The sequence below is a fragment of the Callospermophilus lateralis genome, chromosome 8 (assembly GCF_048772815.1).
Source record: "Callospermophilus lateralis isolate mCalLat2 chromosome 8, mCalLat2.hap1, whole genome shotgun sequence".
Lineage (NCBI taxonomy): Eukaryota > Metazoa > Chordata > Mammalia > Rodentia > Sciuridae > Callospermophilus > Callospermophilus lateralis.
In genome coordinates, this window is record NC_135312.1 from 49580851 (window position 1) to 49604577 (window position 23727).

Here is a 23727-nt window from a genome sequence, read left to right on the forward strand (position 1 = left end):
TGCTTAGTAAAATGAAAATACGAGTTTAGTCCCAACAATGGAACCTTCTACCTAATACTCCTCAATATTCCTCAAAACTTTTAAGTTCATCAAAACAAAGAAAGCCTGAGGAAATGTCACAGGAGGAGTCTAGGGAAGTAATAATTAAATGTAGTGTGATGTCTCGGATGAGTCTGAAAGAAAAAAAAGGACATTAGGTAAAAACCAAGAAAATCTGAATAAATATTGGACTTCAGTTAATAATAATGTACCAATATTGACTTATTGTTTGTAACAAATGTAAAATATTGCTGCAAGATTTAAAAATAGGAACATTGTGGAAGGGAATTATGGGGATTCTATACTAACTTTAGTTTCCTTTATATATCTAAAAGGGTTCTGCAATAAGACATTTATTTATAAAGTAGAATGGGAATTCAATTTGATAAAATTTTTCCTCTTAAAATGTCAGTATGAGACATTCATTATCATTATCATCATCAGATTTAACTGTCATAGATTTACATCACAGTATTCATAAAAGAGAAATTACTCGAGTATACAAAAATGAAGCAAAATCTCAGTGATAAATACAAAAATATCATGAAAAAGTTTGAATACATTTTTTTGGGGGGTACCGTGAATTGAAATAGGGCACTCAACCATTGAGCCACATCCCCAGCCCTATTTTGTATTTTATTTAGACTCTGGGTCTCATTGAATTGCTTAGCATCTTGATTTTGCTGAGGCTAGCTTTGAACTTGCGATCATCTTGCCTCAGCCTCCTAAACTGCTGGGATTACAGGCATGTGCCACTGCATGGGGCTTGATTACATTTTGACCTTAGTTGAGCCAAAACAGAAATTACAAGGCTCTGAATTAACAAAAAAATATTAAAACTGTTGTTTGTAAAAATGCTTGTTTATTTTAAAGAAGTTTTACTTATTTGCAGGTAATAAAACATAGTGATTGACCTCAGTGTTACAGATTCTAGAGATATTTCCCAATAAAATAAATTTTATTAGAATAAAATCAGTCACATGATAACATTCTCTGTTGTAGCACTTGTGAAAAAAAAAGAAAGAAAATAACCTAAATACACAGTGTTAATAAAATGAGTAAATAAATTATAGTTCATGTACAGTGGAGTATTAAGCAGATGATAGCATAGGCATGGCATGGTCTGATTTATTTTAAAAGACCACTCTGATTTCTTGGTAAAACATGGACTTCAAATGGGGAGAAGTGGGAATGGAAGCAACCATTCATTTAGAAAAATAGTACAAAACTCCAGGTAGAGGATGATGGGAGTTTGAAATGAGATAGTGAAAGTGATATCATGGAGGATGTTTATCCCTGAGATCTATTTTGAATGTTCTTTTGAAAAGATGTGCAAATGGGTTAAATGTGAACTAAAAGATTAAGAATGGGTCAAGTGTTAAGCCAGGACATTTGCCCACAGCAACTGAAGAAAGGAGTTTGTATTCAGAAAGAGGAGATACTGCAAGGTAGCAGAGTTGGAAGGAAAAATCGAAGTTTGTTTTTGGAAATTTTAAGTAACAATCTATGTTTATTTAAAAAAAATTATATTAGTCTATGTATGTAAATTCTTGGGAAAAATCCAGAACTGAGGGAAAACCAATGGTTCAGGTAAATTATAAGTATTTACTGGAGTTAATTCCTTGAGTAGGTATAAGAGATTAGGACATAGTTCACAAGTAGAGTAATTCATTTTAAATAAGAACAATTATGTTTCATTCTAACATGGCAAAATAGATACAGATGCAGATGGTAGATGAGAGTGGTACATGAGGCACACAATGTAGACACTTGGAAAGACAGTAGAATATTTATGAAAATCTAGGAAAGAAGACAAGCAAATGGAATAAGAATAAAATGCTAAGAACTCACACAATTTTAGTGGTCATGGATTCAAGGAAAGACCAGTAAACATAAATGTAGATTACCAATAATGTTGGGAGCTCAATAAGTACAAACTTGTAGTTGCTGTAGAAATAAATTTAACAGTAGTTTATATTTTTTTGAGTAGGGTGGGAGAAGAGAAGATCAAAGGAATTGAGGGATTTAAGAAAGATTATCCTCACAGGCCATGGGTAAAATGTGAAATTAGGATATGTTAATAGTGAGGATTATGGATACTAGAACCTTGTTGCATTGAAGAAATATTCTGGAAAGTTTGGAAATCAGAGTTTAAGTATGAAATGCTTACTGGGTGTGGTGGCATACGCCTGAAATCCCAGCTCAGGAGGCTAAGGCAGGAAGATTGAGAGTTCAAAGCCAGATTAAGCAAAAAAACGAGGTGCTAAGCAACTTGGTGAGAATTTATCTCTAAATAAAATACAAAATAGGGCTGAGGATGTGACTTACTGGCCGAGTGCCCCTGAGTTCAATCCTTGGTGCCCTCACCCACCCCCCTCCCAAAAAAAAAAAAAAAAAAAAAAAAAACAAAGAATAAAATACTTGACATGGTGATGTACATAGAACAGTTTTTGGAAATGTAAAGTTTTGAGAAACAACTGCAGGTGAAGCCAGATTTACAGATAGGTAGTTAGTGTAGTTAGGTATGGAATAAGGTAAATAAAGTATGGAATGAAGTCCAGGAAAGCAGAGCAACACTTGGGGAAATTGAAATGTTAATGTTCATACCCTATATGAATCAAATATATGATATGTCAAGATCATTGTATTGTCTTGAGCAACTAATAAAAAAAAAAAAAGAAAGAAAGAAATGTTAATGTTCCCAAGGCCTGGAACCCATCCTAAGGAGCATTAATGAAACAGCTCCCAGCAAACAGGGAAGTGCTAATCAAAAGCTGCCCTAGGCCCTTCCTGCCCAGATTACTCCTCCAGCCCACCTATCACCCACCTTTTGGGCCTTCCCACCTGCATTCTATCACTGAAAGTTAAAGGGAAAACAAAAGACATGTGTGTGGGAAAGCTGAAAGAAGACCTTAGCTATAAAAGAAGGAAGACCTCCTCTTTCCAGGATTCTGCCTTTTGGGTTCTTTTCTTCCTCCTGGGAGAAGTCTTTTCTGCCATCCTTTAATAAAGCTGCTACTTTCCACTCTAGGCTCACCTCGGACGGAGTGCTTCTCTTGTGTTATTCTACAGCATTCAGGGAACCAAGGACTCATCATTGTTAAATAGCGGTAATACAGGTTAGTTGACAGGGTAAGCAGGGAATATCAGTTGAAGAGAGGTTTAAAAAAAAAAAGCATGGACATGGGAAAAATCATTTATGTGATATTGAAATAACAAAAATTTATGATAAAGTAATGTTGGAAAGTGGGACAGTATTTCAGAACTTAAAACTTCATGGAGAAAATAATTGAAATTTTACAAAAGTCTGAATATCTTAAAATATAATAAATTTAAAAAAATATTTAAGCATTCAACTTAAGAAGTGCATATGAAGATGGCTAATCTCAATAGAAATAAGACAGAAATAAATATCATACAAATTCCAACAATTTTGTGGCCATTTATTTTACACACACACACACACACATAGTATGATGTCATAAAAATTTGGAGAAATATGAACACACACTACTCATGGACATAGTATTTAGCACAACCTCTGGAGACAAATCTAATTTTAGCTAATAAAGATGAAAATTAGCATTTTGTCAAAGTTTCAACATTTCCACTTACAAGAATAAGAATTGCATGTTTCGTATTTCCTTGATCATATAAGTCATCTGGAGGGATCAATTAAAAAATAATTGTTCCAGACTCTTCTGAGTAGGAGCCTCAAAATAAATTATGAATGCCCCACCCCTTGTCTGTTATTTTACTTTCTGCTGTTTCAGTTACCAATGGTCAACTATGATTAAAACTATTAACAAGAAAATTCCAGAAATATACAATTCATTAGTTTAAATAACTTTTATTATAATATATTGTCATAATTTTTCTATTTTTATCAATTATTTCTGTAACTAATTTATAAATTAAACATGTATAGGTAAAAAAAAACAATTAATATAGGATTTGGTGCTATTTGAGGTTTTAGGTATCTAATGGATCATGTGGGAACTATGGTAATATAAAATTATTACCATGTTTGAACCACTGCCATAAAAAACATTTATCCAAAAAAAAAATGTTTATCACACAAGTCTTAACCGAATTATCTCAAAAGAGACTAAATATATAAATAGTGGTAACTCCTATATAGTGGATTATACAGAGTTCTTACATGAATAGATATAACATTAAAGAGTAAGAGCAAAATAAAATATAGGAGCAAAATTAAAATGCACTATTTTTTTTTTTACAAAATGTGTTAACAAGAAACATGGCAAACAATATTTTATTCCCTGTGGATATGTAGATAGATAAAAACATGAGAAATCCACACTATATTTCAGAAAGTGGTTACCACCTTTGGAGTGTGTTAACAAAGAAGAATTGTAATGGAAAGAACCCATGGAGTTGGAAATCCATCTAAAATGTTTTATTTCTTCAAAACTCTCTGAAGCAAATAGTGCATATTATAAAGTACATTTTATAAAAATCTAAAAAAAATTGTTTTAAAACTTATGTAGTTTACATAAAAAATAGTTTAAATCTACATATATTTGGATGATTTTATGAACTTTGAATATTCATTAAGTCATAGCAAAGATTACTTGTATAAATGATAGCCACTAGAGCATGTGCACCATAATGGTGATGATGTTCATCTTTTTTTTTTTTTAATAGGATCATTTTTTATCACTTTACTTTGTTCCCTAAATATAACAACAATTAAATAAATAGCTAATTAATCATGGCTGGTCTATAAAATAGTTATTATACTTTAAAATAATAATTATAAAAAAGAGTCTACCAATAAACAAACAAGAATCAGAATCTTGCTACCTCTACACCTACCAAGTGTTAACAGGGTGATCTTTTTTCTGACAATTATTGTATTTCAATACAACTTATGCATCTCTTATGTATCGTCTTTCTTGTTAACTTGAGGCCCATGAAAACAGGGCTTATCTCCTTCATTTTTGTGACCCCTGAAGCAGGACCCCAGTCTGACACATCCCAGTGGCTCAATAGAGGTGTGAATTGAATTTATCTCAGATGCAGTAGCAAGAAAAGCAAAAGATTAATAAAATGGGTAACAACTCACAAAAGGCTTCCATATTCTAATTCTTTATTATTCTAATAGACAATCAAAAGATAGAAACTTGAAAGAGTAATAAAATGGGTAAGAACTCACAAAAGGCTTCCATATTCTAATTCCTTATTATTCTAATAGACAATCAAAAGATAGAAACTTGAAAGAGTGACAAAACAAAACAAAATAGAGAAAATAAATACATCAGAGGTACCTTGGTTCCATCTTTCCTCTGAAATATGTACAGGATCACAGCTGAATATAAAAAGTCTCCTCCTATTTAAAAATCCCAAATTAGCATTGTTCTTAAAAATACAGAATTTTAAAAATCATATTTCAATATATACTCCATATCATAGGTGATATAGTTATTCTTTTCAAAGAATATAAATCTATGACAGGGACTGCAAATAGAAATATTAAGAAAAGGTAATTGTTAAAAGGAAAAAAGTGTAGGCCAAGAACTTTTAGACAATAAGTGAAAACAATAAAAACAAACAAACAAAAAAAAATAAAGACCTTGATATAAAAACGTTTAATAAAAACTTCACCTCTTTATCAGAGCAAATTTTCTCAGTATACACAACAAATGTCTAACTTTCTTAGAAACTTTCCATATAGAGTGCTTAATTACAAACTGACATTTTATTCAAAAATACACATGGGATTTTAGGATAAGGTAGGTGAATGTTTACAGAGTTGGCTATTAAGACTGTAAAATTTGATGACCTCTTATTGAATATATTACAGCACTAAATAGCACTTATTTTTAAATGTTCTTTTTCTTTTCCTTGCCCACTAGGTAATGTGCTCTATTAAGACATAGTCTTTTGTCAAGTGCCTCCTAAATACTTAGTTAGCACTGACTGCAGTGCAAATGTTTAAATATTCTAAACCATTTCTAGATAATAGTAGTAAAAAATAATAGATGCTATTTGACAAGCTTAAAAATCTTTTTATAATGATTTTCCTGGAGGCATATTTTTGGATAATATAAAAGAAAAATTTAAAAACATCTTTGATTACCTGGCATATTTTCTCTAATGGTAGATTTATATTAGAGTGAATCATTATTTTTTTTAAAAAATCTGAGCAATGTCTATTAACTTTTTGGATGATTTTAATATTAAATACCTTTTAAAAGGTATTTAATATTATAAATTTTGGAATAAACCTTAGATCCAATCATAAAGAATCATAGCTACATTTAGTTGAAGGACTGAAGGACTTTAATAAGATAGAAAATAAAATGCCCTTTTGCCTGAAAGATGTTAAAGTGATTAGGAATGGTTTCCATATGTAGTGTTTCATCCTATTTTAAGATAATTTGCTGTATAATTTTAAGATAATTTTCAGTGTCTATATGTATCTGAGTTCATTAGTATAGCTTTACTAACAGGTCAAGTTAGCTTCACATTGAATAAATTCTTACATGTCACTGGTATTAATATTTCCTGGATTGATGCTAACACTGTGTGTGTGTGTGTGTGTATGTGTGTGTGTGTTTGTGTGTGTGTGTATGTATGTGTGTGTGTATGTATGTGTGTGTGTATGTATGTGTGTGTTAGGATGTACATACCTGTGGGTTTTCTATATAGCCAACTACTAAGATATTATTTCATTTCTTTAAAGGAGAGAGGAATAGAGGAGATTCTGAGACTCTGTTAATAACTAGTTATGACTTGCTACAGAGAAAACTTAGATCTGATAGAAAATCCCATTTCTGTTAATCCAAATTACTTAGTTGAGAGCAACTTAAGGGAAGTGTTTTGTTTTGATGTAATAGGTTTTCAAAAAATTTCATGATATTATAGATATTAACTATGATATTATACCATGAATAGAATATAAGGCAATTAAAGCTGAGCTATCTCAAAATGATTTTGGAAATTTAACTCCTGATCTTCTTTGGTTAGGTTCCATATCCTAAGATCCATTTTTGTCAAATGGTATTCTATTCATCATAACTTTGCAGTCAGTTTTATATATACAGGGACGAACACCAAAACATGACCAGATTAGGAATTAATTCTTAAAAACTGTTGCTTAAATAAGTAAAGATGTAAACATTTAAAGATATATTTCCTATCAGAGAAACAAATCAAATATGAAAATAACTCTCTAGAATAAAATTACATCTATTTGTAAGTTTCCCCTTATTGACTTTGCTACTTTCCTAGGAATGGAACATCAGAAGATAATTGCATGGCTAGGAGCGGAGCCATTATTATCAAAACTTAAGGTAATATTTATAGGTAACACTTTGAAGAACTTTATAAGTTATCTTAAAATACATGCATATTTTCCACATGAAGAACATTATAATAATTTAATGTCATTTTTTTCTAGTTTTGACCTAGTAATATTTATTGAATTGCTGACAAATGAGAAGATGGTCATAAGTGTAACCAACATTTTCAGAACATCAATTTGCTTATAGATTAGAAAAGGAGTCTCATCAGCAATATAAGCCATGTTAGACTAGCTTGTTCCTTCCACTGGTTAATTGATGGTACTCCCTGAATATTGAGAGATTATTTGAAGGGATCTTCTGTATATGGAAATCCCACAATGCATGTGTCAATTCTCTCAGCAGTACCAATGCTCTGTTGCTCTACCAGCCCAGTCAGGGGCTGCCTCTGCTGGATGCTGCCCCACCAGTTATGAAGGGTGCCATCATCATTATTCTAAAGAACATTATTCTGCTCCTTTGAGCAGAAAGTTCTCTGCTAGCAATCATCAAGAGCCACAGAATGGCAAATCTGAGCACTGCTCTGAAAAAGTCAGAAAATGGTCTTTCTCATGTCATGTTAATGAAATTCTTTTTGGATCTTGAGATTTTGTGAATTTCAATGATGTATCTCTTTTGATTTTGCTCTCAGAATGTTTTGGGCTAGATTCAGTTATATTATAGTAACTAAACTTTGTTCTAAAATACTTGGTATATGTATATGCATCATTTATGTTTCTTCTGTATCTTTTCAGTAATTTGTTAAAAACTGAGCCACTCAAGGATTATATGTATATGCATCATTTATGTTTCTTCTGTATCTTTTCAGTAATTTGTTAAAAACTGAGCCACCCAAAGATAACCAGAAGCTAACATGGAAGGGTGGATATCAAAAGGCTACAACATTCTTTATTTTGGACTAAGAGGAGGTTCAATACTGGATATTAAAAGTTATTTTTATAGATTTAAATACTGGTATTCAAAGTGTAGAATTTGGATAAAATGATTACCCTTTATGGGATAAACTATGGCTAATGCTCCAATCTTGTATACATTTTTATCAAAGAATTCTGTCTCCTGACAGAATTCCATCTATGGAAAATTATGTGAACTGTGAGTTGTGTGTGACTTATGTGATTTATAGTGTTTATTCAGTTTGAGATTGAGTTACAGACAAATTTGGGGAGATCATCAGTTTATAAATATGATCTATGTTGAATTAGACTCCTAAGAAATGATCCTGATTAGTTTTCAGGATGATACCTGTGTACTAGGTCTAATTTCAGTTAATTCAATTGAAATAAAGCATTTTTGATATCACTCCTTTTAAACATGCATCTATATTAATTAATAAGTAAATAAATGTATCAAAACATCATTTTCTTCTAGAAGTCTCATTGCGTATGCATGTGGGTATATATGCATGTCCATGGAAAATGAAAAAAACTCTTCACTAAATTTTATGCTAAGGCCCTCTCTTCAGTTGGCAATGAAAATGCAGGAAGTCAGTTAAATTTAAATTTCAGATAAACAGAAAATAATATCTTAGGGGCATACTTATGATTTTTAAAAGTTATTCAACACAAATTAAGTTTTAAATTTGTGTTCTGTACTTTGCTAAAACTGGCAACTCAGATTTTATATATAGAAAATCTCCTCAATTATCATTTTAGGCAATTTAAGCATTAAAATCTCATCTACATGGAAGAAACATTTTTTTTTTCACATTCTTCAATCTGTATAAGTTACGGACTTGTTTCTACTACCAAAAAATTTGACTATTGCCCCAATTCTGAAGATAAATGGCACACATTCTCCTTACCCGATCCCACCTTCCCTGGATCTTTTAGTTTAAGAATGTTTTCATTTCAAAAGCCAGTATAAGCCAGAAATAAATCCTTCTCATGGGCACAACTGTGAAACAAACCCTAAGCTCACTGATTTGGAAGGCTCAGCTTCCATCAGCTATCAAGTCTTTGCTTTCAATTTCTTTCTTCCTTTACTTCCTGTGTATGGTATTTTAGGTCCTCTGCTCTTAATCTTGTTAGCTGAATTAGTTCACAAGAGCTGTTTTTTTTTTTTTTTTTCCTGTCAGATTGCTGGGTCTAACTGCAAATGTAGACTGCTTTCTGTGTTAGATTCCATTTTTCTTTTTTCAGTGTCTCACTACTCTCTTTCCTTTGTAAATGTGAGGTATTCTAAATTCCTGTCAACCATGCTAGGGACCAAAGGAGCCTCAGTGCACTTGTTTTTAATGTGCTGCATTTAGAGTCCATTCTCTAAGGAACTCAGTGTACATTATTAACATTTTCTAATCAGTTTTCACAGCATTCATGTGAGGCTTTGTTATCCTGCTTCTGTCGTTTCCAAATGATGACATGTCCACGAGGTCACACAATAAGTTTTCAAAACTTCAAATTATTAAAAAGAGTTTGTAGGACATTCCTCACTTACCCAACTCTCTTCTCATTTTAAATCCAGACATATTTCTCTTTCCTTAGCTCCTTCCTCAGTCTTCCCCCTTTCAGAGTTTAAATTAATTTTTCCAAATTATTTATCTTTAAAATAAATACCATTGCTATATGTTATTTTAAAATAAACACTATTGTATATTAAATAATACATCACTGTGATGACAGGGACTATACTTAAAGATTCCAATAGCAGCTCCTTGGTTAACTGGGCTACTATAGTCAAGTTAGGGAAGTTTTAGGGACACGGTCTTAAAAGCTCTCAGAGGTCTCAGAGCTTACTTGTAGATATTTGGGGGACACTAATTATAAGCACTAATGATCGTTTTTGTCATAAAGATTTCTCAATTGTGCCTCAGCCCGGCTGGCTGGGCAAAATAACTGGGGGGGTGGTGACGAACAACTTGTGTACCTTGATACAGCAGGAGTGAGAGCCGTTTATTGTAGGACCAGAGCAATATTTATACATTCTACACAGCTTATCTTAATTAACATAAACTAGATACAGCAGTCAACCAATAAGGAATCTCCACACTTAATGGCTTGCTGGCATTACTTCACAAACTACTCCCTCTGTCATTTTGCCAGGTGCCATCCAGACTTGTTTACAGACTCTAACATTTCTCTGGCAAAATGCCAGGCGCCATCCTGACTTGTTTACAGACTCTAACACAATTGTATAATTTATACATTTTAAAATTATAATCATTCATTGAACAAAATTAAAATTTTGTGTCTTGAAATGTTGAGTCCTAATTAAAAATCAGAAAGCATGTTCTAAAATCAAATGAGTTCATGCTTTAATTGAAGTTCCTTTTGTCCATTTGGTCAGTTATTTGGTTTCCTAAAGACTCTCTGGGATTAGTGATCAGCTCAATAATATTAGCTTCCTGTGTTTACTACAGGGATCATCCTTAAGATTTTTATTTTTCTCCTGCTCATAGAAATATTCAAGAAATTCTAAATTCAATTAAAACTAGTAAATCCCTCCTCTGTTTAGTCTGACACATGGGAATTTTCGTTTAAGTTTTAAAATTAATTTGTTTTATTGTTATCTAAAAGTATAAGCTTAATATTTTTCTTTGAACTTACAGTCCTTGTTTTCAGAATTCATGTGAAGATATATTAGGCAATTCACTATTTAAACATAAAACAAACAAAAAATATTTCAATCTTACACTGAGAAAAATTGAAGGAATGGAATATTATATTTATGAACTTGTATTTATTAATTTTCTTGATCTTTTATAGTGACGTAGTAAACTGAAGGTGAAACAAAATGAATGAATTTGAACATTGCAGGGAAGTTTGCTCTTTTACATTCTTTCTTAGACATTTCCAAACATGCTTACCTCTCTGGACTATTTTAGTTGGATTTTTATGTCTAATACAGTTTTATGGAAACCATAAATTTTATAGTTGAATAGCCTCTGCCAGGCATTAGATTAACCCATTGAAGTGGCTTTACATGATATGCATGAAACATAAAACTTCTACTCAACTTTAAAAAAAAAAATGAAGATATTTTAAAATTATATACTACACTCAAGTTATTTGTAAACTTTATATTTAACCATAACAAAGGTGAGAACATATGCTAAATTCTGACTGCAGATATTAATGCACTATAAAAATCAATTTTTGTTAGAAAATCAAGTTTTGTTAGAATTTTGAGTCGTTTTCTGAGTCATTGTGTTAAATCTGATTAAGTCACTCCAATCTTAGCTTGGAATGTGATAGGAACATTTGTACTTCTCCAGGGAAGTAAAGTGAGTAAATGGTTAAAATAGAAAATCTCCTGTTGTTCACTTTCTCTTGTCTTCTTGTTGACTACTGTTGCAGTTTAGATATGAAGTGTCCCCCAAAAGTTCATGTATGAGACAATGCAAGAAGATTTAGGGATGAAATGATTGGGTTATAAGAGCCTTAACCTAATCAATGTATTGTTAGATGTGTTGTTAGGTGATAACTGGAGGCAGGTAGGATGTGGCTGGAGGTGATGGGTCATTGCGAGCATGCCTTTGAGGTATATATTTTGTCCATGGTAAGGGGAGTCTCTATTACTCTGTCTCTCTCTGCTTCTAAGAATCATGTCCTCAGCTGCTTTCCTCAGTCACACTCTTCCACCTTGATGTTCTGCCTCATCTCAAACCAAGAAGAGCAGAGTTAGCCTTTTATAGACAGAGGCCTCGGAAACCATGAGCACTCAAATAAACTTTTTATCCTCTAATTGTTCTTTTTCAGGTCTTTTGGTCACAGAAGCAAAAGAAACTGACTAAAACACTACCTTCTTGAACATGTGAATTATCTTCATTTTTATTAGCTTAAATTAGCGGGAAAAAGGTTTTTTTTAAATATAAGTTTCTTTTACTTGTTTTGAAAGCCTAAAATTAAATATGACATTATACACTATACACTGATCCCCTATAAACCTGATAATATGCTAAGAAATTGGAAGTACATAACACTAGAATGTCTTCTTTCATATGATATAAAATTGAGCAAACCAATGTCTCTAGCTTCTCTCACTTAGCAATTTCCTTGTTATCCCTATAAAACTCAAATTTGATAGGGTTCAAGGAGACAGAGAACTTCACCAGATATTCCTATAGGAATGAGGATTTTTTTTTTTTTTTTTTTTTGTAGTTGTTTGGAGTGTAGGCCATATGGTTATGTTACCATTCTAAAGGACACAATTCTTTCCTGGAGAAATTCATAGCAAATCTCTGCTTTATGAAGGATATACAAATTTGCTCTTTTTACCTCAGTTGGAGAAAATAACAGGCTACCCTACTTACAGATCTTACCATGGGATCATTTGAACCTTCTATTAAGCACTTCACAGTTCAGAAACTCTCTGTTTGATCCCAATTCCCTTATTTTATTTTAGGTAGAAATCCCAAGTGCATTTTTCAAATGAACATCCTGGATTTTAGTATTCAGGTTACTCATACAATGGCAGGGTTGGGGTATGCCTCCTGGGAAGAGCACCAAGAGTTGTTAGCCACTCTCTGATTTGACAGTAAACTGATAGAAACAACATTGAATCAGATCCAAATGGTTTTTCATTTCTGTCAAGCAACCTTGTCTATGCCTTTCTAGTGTATTATACTCCAAATTACACATGACTCAGTAACATCTGTCTTATTGTTTAAATGTTCTACAAAGTAAAATATTCTGTTTACTATAGACAAAAAAATACATAAGTAAAGAAATGCATGTAGACATTAACTCATTTATTCATGTGTTATATACTGTTCCTATCCCTACATAACAGATGAGGAAACTAAAGTATGGACTATGTTAATTTATTCATTGTTGCACAGGAAGTAATTAGATGAGATGGAATTAAACCTCAACCATCTTGCTATGCACTATTCAGGAATGGAAAAAAAAAAGAAAAACAATGAAGCTCTTTCAGTTCTAAGACAGAAACAGAAACCAGGTATGTTGTGTCATGAAAAATATTTTCAGGCATCTCTATGTTTAGTTATTTTATATTTGTTTGGACAAATATATTGATGGCTGTTTTAGTCAGGGTTTTTATTGCTGTGACCAAAAACCTGAGGAGAATGATTTTGAAGGGGAAAAAGATTTATTTTGGATTTACAGGTTTCAGTCCATATACAGCTGACTCCAATCCTTGGGGCCTGCAGTGAGGCAGAATATCATGGTAGAAGTGTATTGCACAGGAAACCAGCAGCGGGCATGGCACCAGAAAACAAGGGGCAAGAGCAAGAGAGCAAGAGTGAGAGCTAGCTCTTTCCTCACCACAAACCAAATATAAACTCCAAAGGCACATGTCCATGGACCACACCTTCTCTAATTACACTCCTTGCCTACAGTTATCACCCAGTGAATCCATATCAGGGGATCAATGCACTTTTTAGGTCAAAACTCTTATAACTTAAACATTTCATGAGCTTTTGGGGAACATCAACTATCTAAATCATAACAATGGCAAACCACTAGTCAAGAAAAAAAATTATGTGAGTAAAGTCATTGAATTGAGTTCAGAACAAAAAACAGGTCTGAAAAGAAAAAAGAAGATTTATTTTTTATAGTTATTTAAAAAAATTACTCCACCTAGAAATTTGTTGACATCTAATAAGTTTTATTATTGTATGCTTTCTGTGTCTTTAGTTTTTGGTTGATTAGGGTTCCTTTCGGAATAGAAAAAAATGTCCCATTTGAGACATTTTATTTGTATGAATTATTTTCATAGAGGCAAATAGAACTTTTTGAGGTGGAAACATTGAGGCATTTCTGTATTAAATAACTCTTTTGAAAATATGTCTATTTTAGTATAAATATTGGATTGAATACTCTCTTCATGAAGGATACAATGAGGATAGTTTTGGACTACCCAAGAATGAATGCCCTCATGGATCACGATATCAAGTACCAAGAAGTTGAATATTAATAAAATGTTTAGCAAAGAAATGCAGAGAAAATATCATAGATTATGATTTAATTGTATCCTTTAATTTTCTATGACAGAAATATTCTATAAGTTACATTACCATAAAATCTAGATTTAGGATTGATTTAGCTTAAAGGAAACTCCTGAGAACCTTGTAAAGTATAAAATAAAATGAAAAGTAAATAATTTTTACTCATACATGTCATTTTTTTCTACCTTCCTACTTTTTTTTTCATGTGAAAGTAAAGATGCCCCTAAATGACTTATTCTAAAAATTAAAATGAATATAGAATTAAAAGTCTAGACAACCACATTTGTGATAAAAATGAATAATTGATTAATTCTGCTCTTCAACACACTTATTTCATTTAATTAAGGAGTCTTATATAAAGGTGCAATTCTTCTTAATTTTAAGCAAAGACATATAAAATAATTTACCATTAATTGCTTGAATATCCTCCAGAAGCAAAAGTTCTAAAATAAATTATAAACATTTCCTTACATGCTGCAGCTGGATCCCTCTATTTACACTGAATTTTGTCAGGTTTCACTAATGAGTGAATTATCATTTTTTGTTTATAATAATAATAATCCCCTTTCACAATACCAAAGAATATAGAATAGAGCCACAGTTGATTAACATATGTAAATGTCTAACTCTATCCATTTTTTTCTGTCTCTTCTCTCTTGTTCCTCAATATAATCATTTCCCATTTTATCACTCAGATGGTTTTGCACTCATTTTCTTTATAGTAGTTTAAAATATATAAACAAAATTTATTTTCTTTGTTTTTTATTACATTGCTCTCCATAAATAGTTTTTATGGATTCTAAATTCCTTTGAAACTTAATATACTCATCTTTACCCTCTTTCTACTATAGAGTTGTTTTCTATGTTTCTTTTCCTCTTTGCTCTTTAAATTCAGCTTAAATATATTGCTCAGTCCAGTGTGATCCCTTTTCCAAAGCTCAGATCATAAATTTTTCTTTAGTGACCCAAACCAATCTCCTGATGCGAATTCCTCAAGATTCATTTATGCATGCCTTAGAGAGCAAAATAATAGAAACTAACACTAGTGACTCCATAGTTTATAAAGAATTTTTAGATACTTTCATCTTAGTGTTATAAAGATTCACATGTGGATATGATGGGGTTCTGTCTTGATAAACCCATTGCAAGCTGTAAAGTTTTGTAATTTTGTACACCTAACCTACTGAATATTGTAGCTCAGCAAAACGGTAAACCATAGAGCTGTGTACCCTTGTGATTATCGCAAGATTGAGACCAGCTTCAGCAATTTACTGAGACCCTCCCTTAGTCTCAAGCTTAAAAAAAAAAAAAAGAATAAATAAAAAACAAAGAACTGGGGATTAGATTAGTAGTAAAGCACCCCTAAGTTCAAACTCCAGTTTAAAAAGAAATCCTCATTAATTAAAATAGCATTTAATTAATAATGACTTAACAATGGTTTGACTTAACAATAGTTTGTCTTAACTATTGTGGGCTGAGAAGTTGTTGCTTGCCCTCAATGCCCAGCACTGCAAGAGCATATCAATTATTGCTGGCTCAGTAACACATTGAATGTGTATCACTTTCTGTTATGGTTTGAGTGTGAGATGTCCCTCAAAAAGCTCACGTGTGAGACAATTCAAGAAGGTTTATAGGAGAAATGATTGGGTTATGGGGTCTTTGACCCAATCAGTGAATTAATCACCCTAATGGAATTGACTGAGTGGTCACTGAAGGCAGGTAGGTTTTGGCTGGAGAAGGTGGGTCATGGAGCTATACTTTTGGGATATATATTTTGTATCTAATGAATGGGTCTCTCTCTGCTTACTGATCATCATGTGAGCTGCTTCCCTCCATCACACTCTTCTACAAAGATCTTCTGCATCACCTGGCACCCCAAGGAATGGAGCCAGTGGTCTATGGACTGAGACTGCTGAAACCATGAGCCTCCAAGTAAACTTTCCCTCCCTACAATTGTTCTTGTAGGGTTTTTTAGTCACAGCAGGGAAAAAGCTGACTAAAATACTTTGACAGCATTCTAAAGATGAAAAATCAATGAGTCAAACCATTGTTAAGTCATTGTTAATTAAACGTTATTTTTAATTCAGTGAGGATTTCTTTTTAAACTGGAGTTTGAACCCAGGGGTGCTTTACCACTGATCTAATCCCAATTCTTTATTTTTTATTTATTCATTTTTTTAAGCTTGATGCTAAGTGAGGGTCTCAGTAAGTAAATTGCTGAGGCTGGTCTCAATCTTGCGATACTCTTGCCTCAGTCTCCTGAGTCACTGGTATTTGACTTTTCTTAAAATGAAAATTCAAATTATGTGGTATATTGAAAATTTATACAGGTCATCACTGCTGGAATGCTTTTATCAAATTCGGGAAATATAGTTATGAAACAACAAACAACCAAGCAGTAAAATATTTCAAAGTGAAAATTTAATGAAGTTTTTTTACACATAACAATACCTGCCCTTTTTATTATTATCAGATGTGCTGGACCTAGCTAGTTAATAACTACTATCTGTGTTTATGTACTTAATTATTGTATTTATTTATGTATTTGATACAGGCAAATATGATGTTTGGGACATGAAATACACTACTCTGAAGATTTTGAAATAATGCATTTAAAACCAAACATCCTCCCACATGGCATCATTTAAATCAATTAAGCTCCATAATATGTTGATTTGATCAATTTAAATAATTATGGCTTATATTTATCAATATTTTATACCTTTGAAGAAATTTTGTGAGGTCCTTTTATTTGAGTGAAATGATGCTATTCACAGAACTAAAGAATTTAGATGCTATGAATATCTTACTATAGTTGATGAGAGTGAAGAACAGAAGAGTGATTTATCACAGGCACAGAACTGTACAAAAACATAAAGTCAGAATTTAACAAAGTAAGTATAGATACATGACTATATTCTTATGAATATTATATTTTTTCTGGATATTTCTCATTTTATATTTTAGTGATTGTTTTTGGCATATGATTATACTGTATTTGGAAAAAAATTATAATTGTTCTATAGAACCATGAACATAATGATCCACATTGCTGAAAGTAGGGAGTCCAATATATATGCGTGCAGTCATGAAAGTAAATTAATCAACTTAACATCATGTAATGGAAAGTGTGCAAATAAGAGATGTCTAACCCAAACTCCCATTTATACAAGCACAGAAGAAAGCCTTGGGTAATATGTGATACTCAGTTAAGCAAATGCCAGAAGAATTTTCTTTATAAATGGTTTTGCCATAATACAGAACTTGAACAATCATTCAGTAATCAATGAATACCTCTGTTTAGGGTGAATCACCGATACGGGTTTTGTATAAGATAGTAAAGAAGACAATAATTTTATGAAAGATCACTGTCCAGTAGGGAGTACACACACACTTAACCATATACAATTTCATTATTTTGTAAACATTTTCAACAATAGAACAAGTCACCAGTGTTAGAAAAATCCATGTATGATTTGTATGATATGACTGGGTGATTCTGGAAGTTGTTATTCTTTTCCTTCTGCAAATAATATTAAGAACCTACTCAATTGCCATGTACTGTCCTTGATTTTTCAGATACAAAGATAAAGATGATTTTATGCAATTAGTAGTTCATGGTATCAACGTTGGGAGAAATAAGTAAACAAAATATAGAAAAAATTAGGAGTGCTACAGTGGAAATTTATATAAGGATTTTTGGGGAAAAACAGGAGTCTTACAGTAGAAGTCTACCAAAATAATTCATGGAGTGATAACAAAGGGACATGAGTGAAAAAAAAATTAGAGACTGAAATACAAAGTGTTTACAGAAGAGCAAGTTTGTAGGGCTTATATAAGGAGGAACTGGAGACAGGCAGCCAGATTTGGTGAAACCATCACTAAGAAATTAGATTTTCTCTACATCATTTTTTTTTTTTTTTTACATAGGAAGCAAAGATTTTGATACTTTGTGTGAAAATTCTACCTTTGAGATAAATTTTCAAAGTTATGGGAACACTGAAATTAGATTATTTCAGAAATCAAAATGATAAGTGATGGAAACCAGAATGATGTGAGTAGTCAGGAAGGTCAGAAACAGTCAATTATTTGAAATAATCAAAAGGTAAAATCTTAGTGTCTGTTGGGAGAGCTTGTAAAGAAGAGAGAATATAAAAATGAAATTTTATTTTTAATCACTTCTCTATACTTGCATGCATTATGTATGTTCATAGCGATTTTTCTATGAATGTGTGAATAGACAAATGGCCTTGGGGTAAATCACAGTTTTGAACTTACTGTGTGAACTGTGTTACATACTATTTTATGTGCAAAAAAAAAAAAAAAAAGTTTTGTGGCAATAGATGAATAGCTTAGGGTTAAACACACTTTGTGACCTACTATGTGATCCATGTTAGTGACTATTTTATAAAAAAAAGATGTGTGTCACATTTGAGAATTTTTTTTAAAGTCTTGCCTTGGATAAAAAAGCAAAATTAATTTTCTTTGATATTGTCGGCCTTGATATTGGACAAAAAACTTTGACACATATATGTAATACTTTTGTTAGTTATTAATGATACAGAAGTTTACAGTTAACTGATGAATTTGAAATATATTAATGTGATTTCAGAGTAATATGTTAGAATTATAATCTAATGATGTTATGAGCAATACCATTATTGTAGATTAGACTTGCAACTGTATTTAACATTTTCTACAGAGAGTCCTGGATTTTGGATATCCTTCACCCTCCCTCTGTTATGTTATACTCTCCCATTTATCAATCTGAAAAAAATATCTACTAGCCAATGAAGATACCAGCATCAATAGTATCGAAAGATGTGAATGAACTTTTTTAAAAAAACTACAAAACTCTATATAGGGCAGAAGGGTTGGAAGGGAAATGGGGTAATTAATGATTGTGGAATGTGATGATCATTTTTATCCAAGTACAGGTGTGAAGACATGAATTGATGTGAATATATTATGTATACAACCAGAGATATGAAAAATTGTGCTCTATATTTGTAATAAGAATTATAATGCATTCTGCTGTCATATATACATTAATTGCTTCAATCAATTCATTTAGGGTATATTTCAAGTTATTTATTGTTTAATTAAATAGGAATCTAAATGCTCTCCGTTTGGGTCATCTCTGCTCTAAGTTTTCAGATGTGATTTATAGAGTTCTTATTTTGTTATTATTATTATTTTTTTTTTTTGGAATCTTATACTCATCCATACCTTAAACTCATTTTTAATCTCTTCTATTAGATTGTAAGCTTTATAATGACAGTGTCAATATCTTACTCTTTTTTCTATTTACGTTAGCAATTACCCAGTGGGGAAAAAACTTCATAAATCCATATTTAAATTTAAATAACAATAATAGCAAAGTAAAACTTATGTCCTTAGGAAAAGGTTTGAAGGGTAGGGCTAAGACTGAATTATTCAATTAAATTGGTTCATGTTTCTTTTCTTCCATATGGTTGGTTTACATTAAAATTTGACATTTTAACCATGCTCACTGTGAGTGAACTCCAAATGAAATCCGTACCCAATGTAACTAAGCAAAAGAGATGTGAAAAATGTCACATTTTTTTTCTCAAATTTCAAAAGTTGTAAGGCACTGTTTCTTGAAATTGTGAACTTGAATTTATTAAGTTGGAATTGTAAAATTTAAAATAAATTCAGCACTTTTTTTTCCAGCTGTATTATTGCAGCATAGTATAGTTGTGAAATAATTTTCCGTATAGCTTTATGAGAGCTGGATGACAGAAATGTTTCCATCAGTCAACCTTCTGGATCCTTTGCCAGGAATTTAAGCAATTCTCTAATATGACCCAAGTAAATCCCTGCACTTTTTTTTTCCCTCACCACTTCACAATAAATTTAGCTGATTTTCTAGCTAAATTTGACTCGTAATTCTATGTATGCTTGAAATACCCCTCCACATCTCCATTAATATAATCCCATTGACCGTAATGTCATTTCCTTCAATGTCTTCCTTCTACCATGTTTCAGTATCTGACATAACAGGTTACACTAATACTCCCTTAGCCAAAAATTTCCTCTCCCTACTTGAACTACCATAGTATGATATGAATTGAAATTATACAGTATTTTACTTACGTGAATTTACTTTCAAGCAAACTTACTTCAAAATTATCTCATTTTCAATCTCTTCTATTAGATTGTAAGCTTTATAATGACAGTGTCAATGTCTTACTCTTTTTTTCTATTTAAGTTAGCAATTACCCAGTGGGGGAAAAACTTCATAAATCCATATTTAAATTTAATGTTTCTTTCCTGAACATCTAATCTTTCTTTCTTTTCTTCTGAATCTCTTCTATTCTTCTGGAATATAAAATTTGTGACAAATTCAGCTATTTTATATGTCAGGATTAGTGACCTCTATAAAAATTGGAGAATATCCCTTAGGTGTTTTGAATCTTATTAAGATGTACAATATTATTTAGCATGTAAGAAATACTTAAAGAAAATATTCCAATTGTTAGGATTAATTCCTCTAATGATCAACTTTAGAACACAAGAATGCCCATTGATATAGAATCAAAATTCTCCATTTGTTCTTTTAAGAGAATGAAATATTGCTCATATTATAGGTAGTCAAAAAACTTACAGTGTAAGTAAAATATTTTAAGTAAAATAAAACAATGTATATAAATTATGCAAATACTAGAGTCAAATCATTATTAAAATAAATGTGGTTATCCTAGTAAAGATTGAAGGCTAAGTCCTCTGGTATGTTTATTCAAGGTATTGATCTTGAAATGGAGTGTAGGAAAAAGATCAAAGTGAATCTGCCTCATTTGAACAATGAATGTTAAATACTAAATTGCTACCATTGGATCTTTATTTTATTTTTTTTAACATAAGGCTGGCAAGATATTACTCACTTAGTTCACTTCACCATCTTTTCTTTTACTTAGGTAAAATAGGGTAAAAAACATTAGTTTAACTTTTCTATGAGATCCAGAAAGCAAGTGAACTGAATCAGAAGAGTTTATAGAAGTATCAGGTTTATATCTTTTCTTGCTGTGTGTTGAATTGTTTATTTCTTTGTTTTTTAGCAATGCATTTATGACCTACAGCTTGCCAGACACAAAGCAACGACACTTTTATTCTTTTTTAACCTGCAGTGGCCTCACTTCCACAGCGTTATGACTTCATTCACCAGCAGGCTTCTTTTAGGACTACAATGAGTCCAACTTCCTGCTCAAAAAAAAAAAAAAAAAAAATGTGCTAAAGCTTCTGGCTGAGCCTTAAGACATTTTAGAAGCACTTCCTTGCAGGAGAGAAAAGGCACCAAGCCAGCCACTATGCACATGCATAAATCTGTCAATTATCTAGGATTTGGCACAAAATTCAAGTCACTTAGGGGAAAAATATGCTGAGAGATTGCAGTTCCAGGACAGAAAGCACTATTTGTTTTTTGTTTTGTTTTGTTTTTCATGATTAAGGTTTGCAGTTTGATCCTTTAAAATGGACAGAGGGAGAAAAAAAGAGAGCTATACAATCAGGAAAAGCATTCACAAAATGTTAATGTACTTTCCTTTTTAGGGACAGATTAAAATCTCTTGGACTTGTGAACAATAGAAAATTTTAATTTTGGAAATATGAATATCTATAAATTTTTGCAATAGATGAAAGCACACAGCATGTTGAATTCAGTTTCACTCTTTGGAACATCCTTAGTAGCTATTTGTTTCTTTGGTGGCAGTTGTCATTTTAAATTGGATTGGGGTGATTTTGCTAATTTCAGTAGAGATGGATGTGTAGGTATAGGATGGGGTAAGAAAGGTGAGGAATTAGAGCCAAAGAAATCAGTCAGATTGGCTTTACTATATAAAATACTTGATGGGGTGCTATTATTGGCACCATTTGTAACAAAAATTGAAGGTGATCATATCCAAATTTAGTCACATGCTTGAGGCACTTACTTAACCTGACAGCTAGCTAAGTGTTTGCACTGTGGAAGACCTCACTGTATGACTGATACAGATATTCCAGTTCATTGTCTTTGTGCCCAGTTATGTACCTGAATTCCAAATTCAGAGCTCAGTACTTTTATGGAAATGCAGCTCTTGAGAGTGCTGAAAGATACAGGCAACACATACTGCTCAAATGAAGAGAAAAGAAAATGTTTCTAGGACAATTATACTAAACACAGTGAACATGTAATGATCAAGATGGGCTTTTCAAAGCTTTTAGGTGCAAATCAAACCTTCTTAAAGAGTAAGCTTGAAAATTATTCAGCATTATACTTGGAAGAATGTATTCCTAAAGCTGAAATTTAAGACATTTTTCTCTGATTTTAACCAATTTATCTAAGTTAGAAGATGATTGATGATTCATCCCTGGGTATTTGTTCTTAGCCAAGCTCCTAACTTGAAGGTAATTTCAAAAGTGAGAATAAAAGCACTGCTTTAATGGTAAATTCTCAAGTTGTTTACTTAAGCATATTTCATTAGAAATGGATCAAATAAAATTTAATTCAAGGTTATATGCTCCTTAACATCCAACACAATGTAGAAGTCAAAGCAAATATGTCTATTCCTTCAAACTTCTACCTCTATTTTTATAAATCATTCTAGAATAAAAAGCACTATTTAATAAACTTCCATTACCTAAATATTTGATTCATACTTTTTGTAACCTGTTTTTAAAAGTTGATTTAAAAGTGCAGTTATAAGAAATAATAGTTGATATTTCATCTTTTCTTTACCCTGTTTCCTACAGCAATAACAACTTGCAAAATTATAGTGCATCATCATAGGAGACTAACTATGATACACTTTGGATGAACATTATATTAAAAAACATAGATTTCCTTATGTTGTCCAATCAGTGTCTTCCCCTGTATCAGGAACATTCACTAGTCTGTTTTCCATTTTTATTAGTTTGTCATTTCAGAAATGTGTGTCTCATGGATGCTCAAAAATATACATATTCCACTGTTCTTTGCATGGAAGTTTTCTGTAAATGTCATTTAAATTATGCAATTTAATGGTGTCTTCTATATCTTTGTTGATTTTCTGTAAAGTTTTTCTATTTATTGTTGAGAGAGAGCTAGATATAGCTCTGGATTTGTCTAGTTCTCCTTTTGATTTTATCAGTATATGTTGCAGATATTATGCAGCTCTGTTGCTTGTTGGCTGACATACACATTTAGAATTGCTATATTAACTGAGTGAATTGAAAATTTTATTATTCATAGTGTCCTTACATGTCTCAGATAATTTCCTTGTCTTTGAAAACTACTATATCTGAAACATATATACACATACTTCCATTCTTTTGATTAACATTTGCATGATATAATTTTTTCACCCTTTTCTTATATCACTATAGTTGGAGTAAGTTTTTTAGAAATAGCATAAAGTTGGGTCAGTTTTTATAATAATTTTTTCCAATGCAGAGCTACATTCAGATCATTTACATTTAATG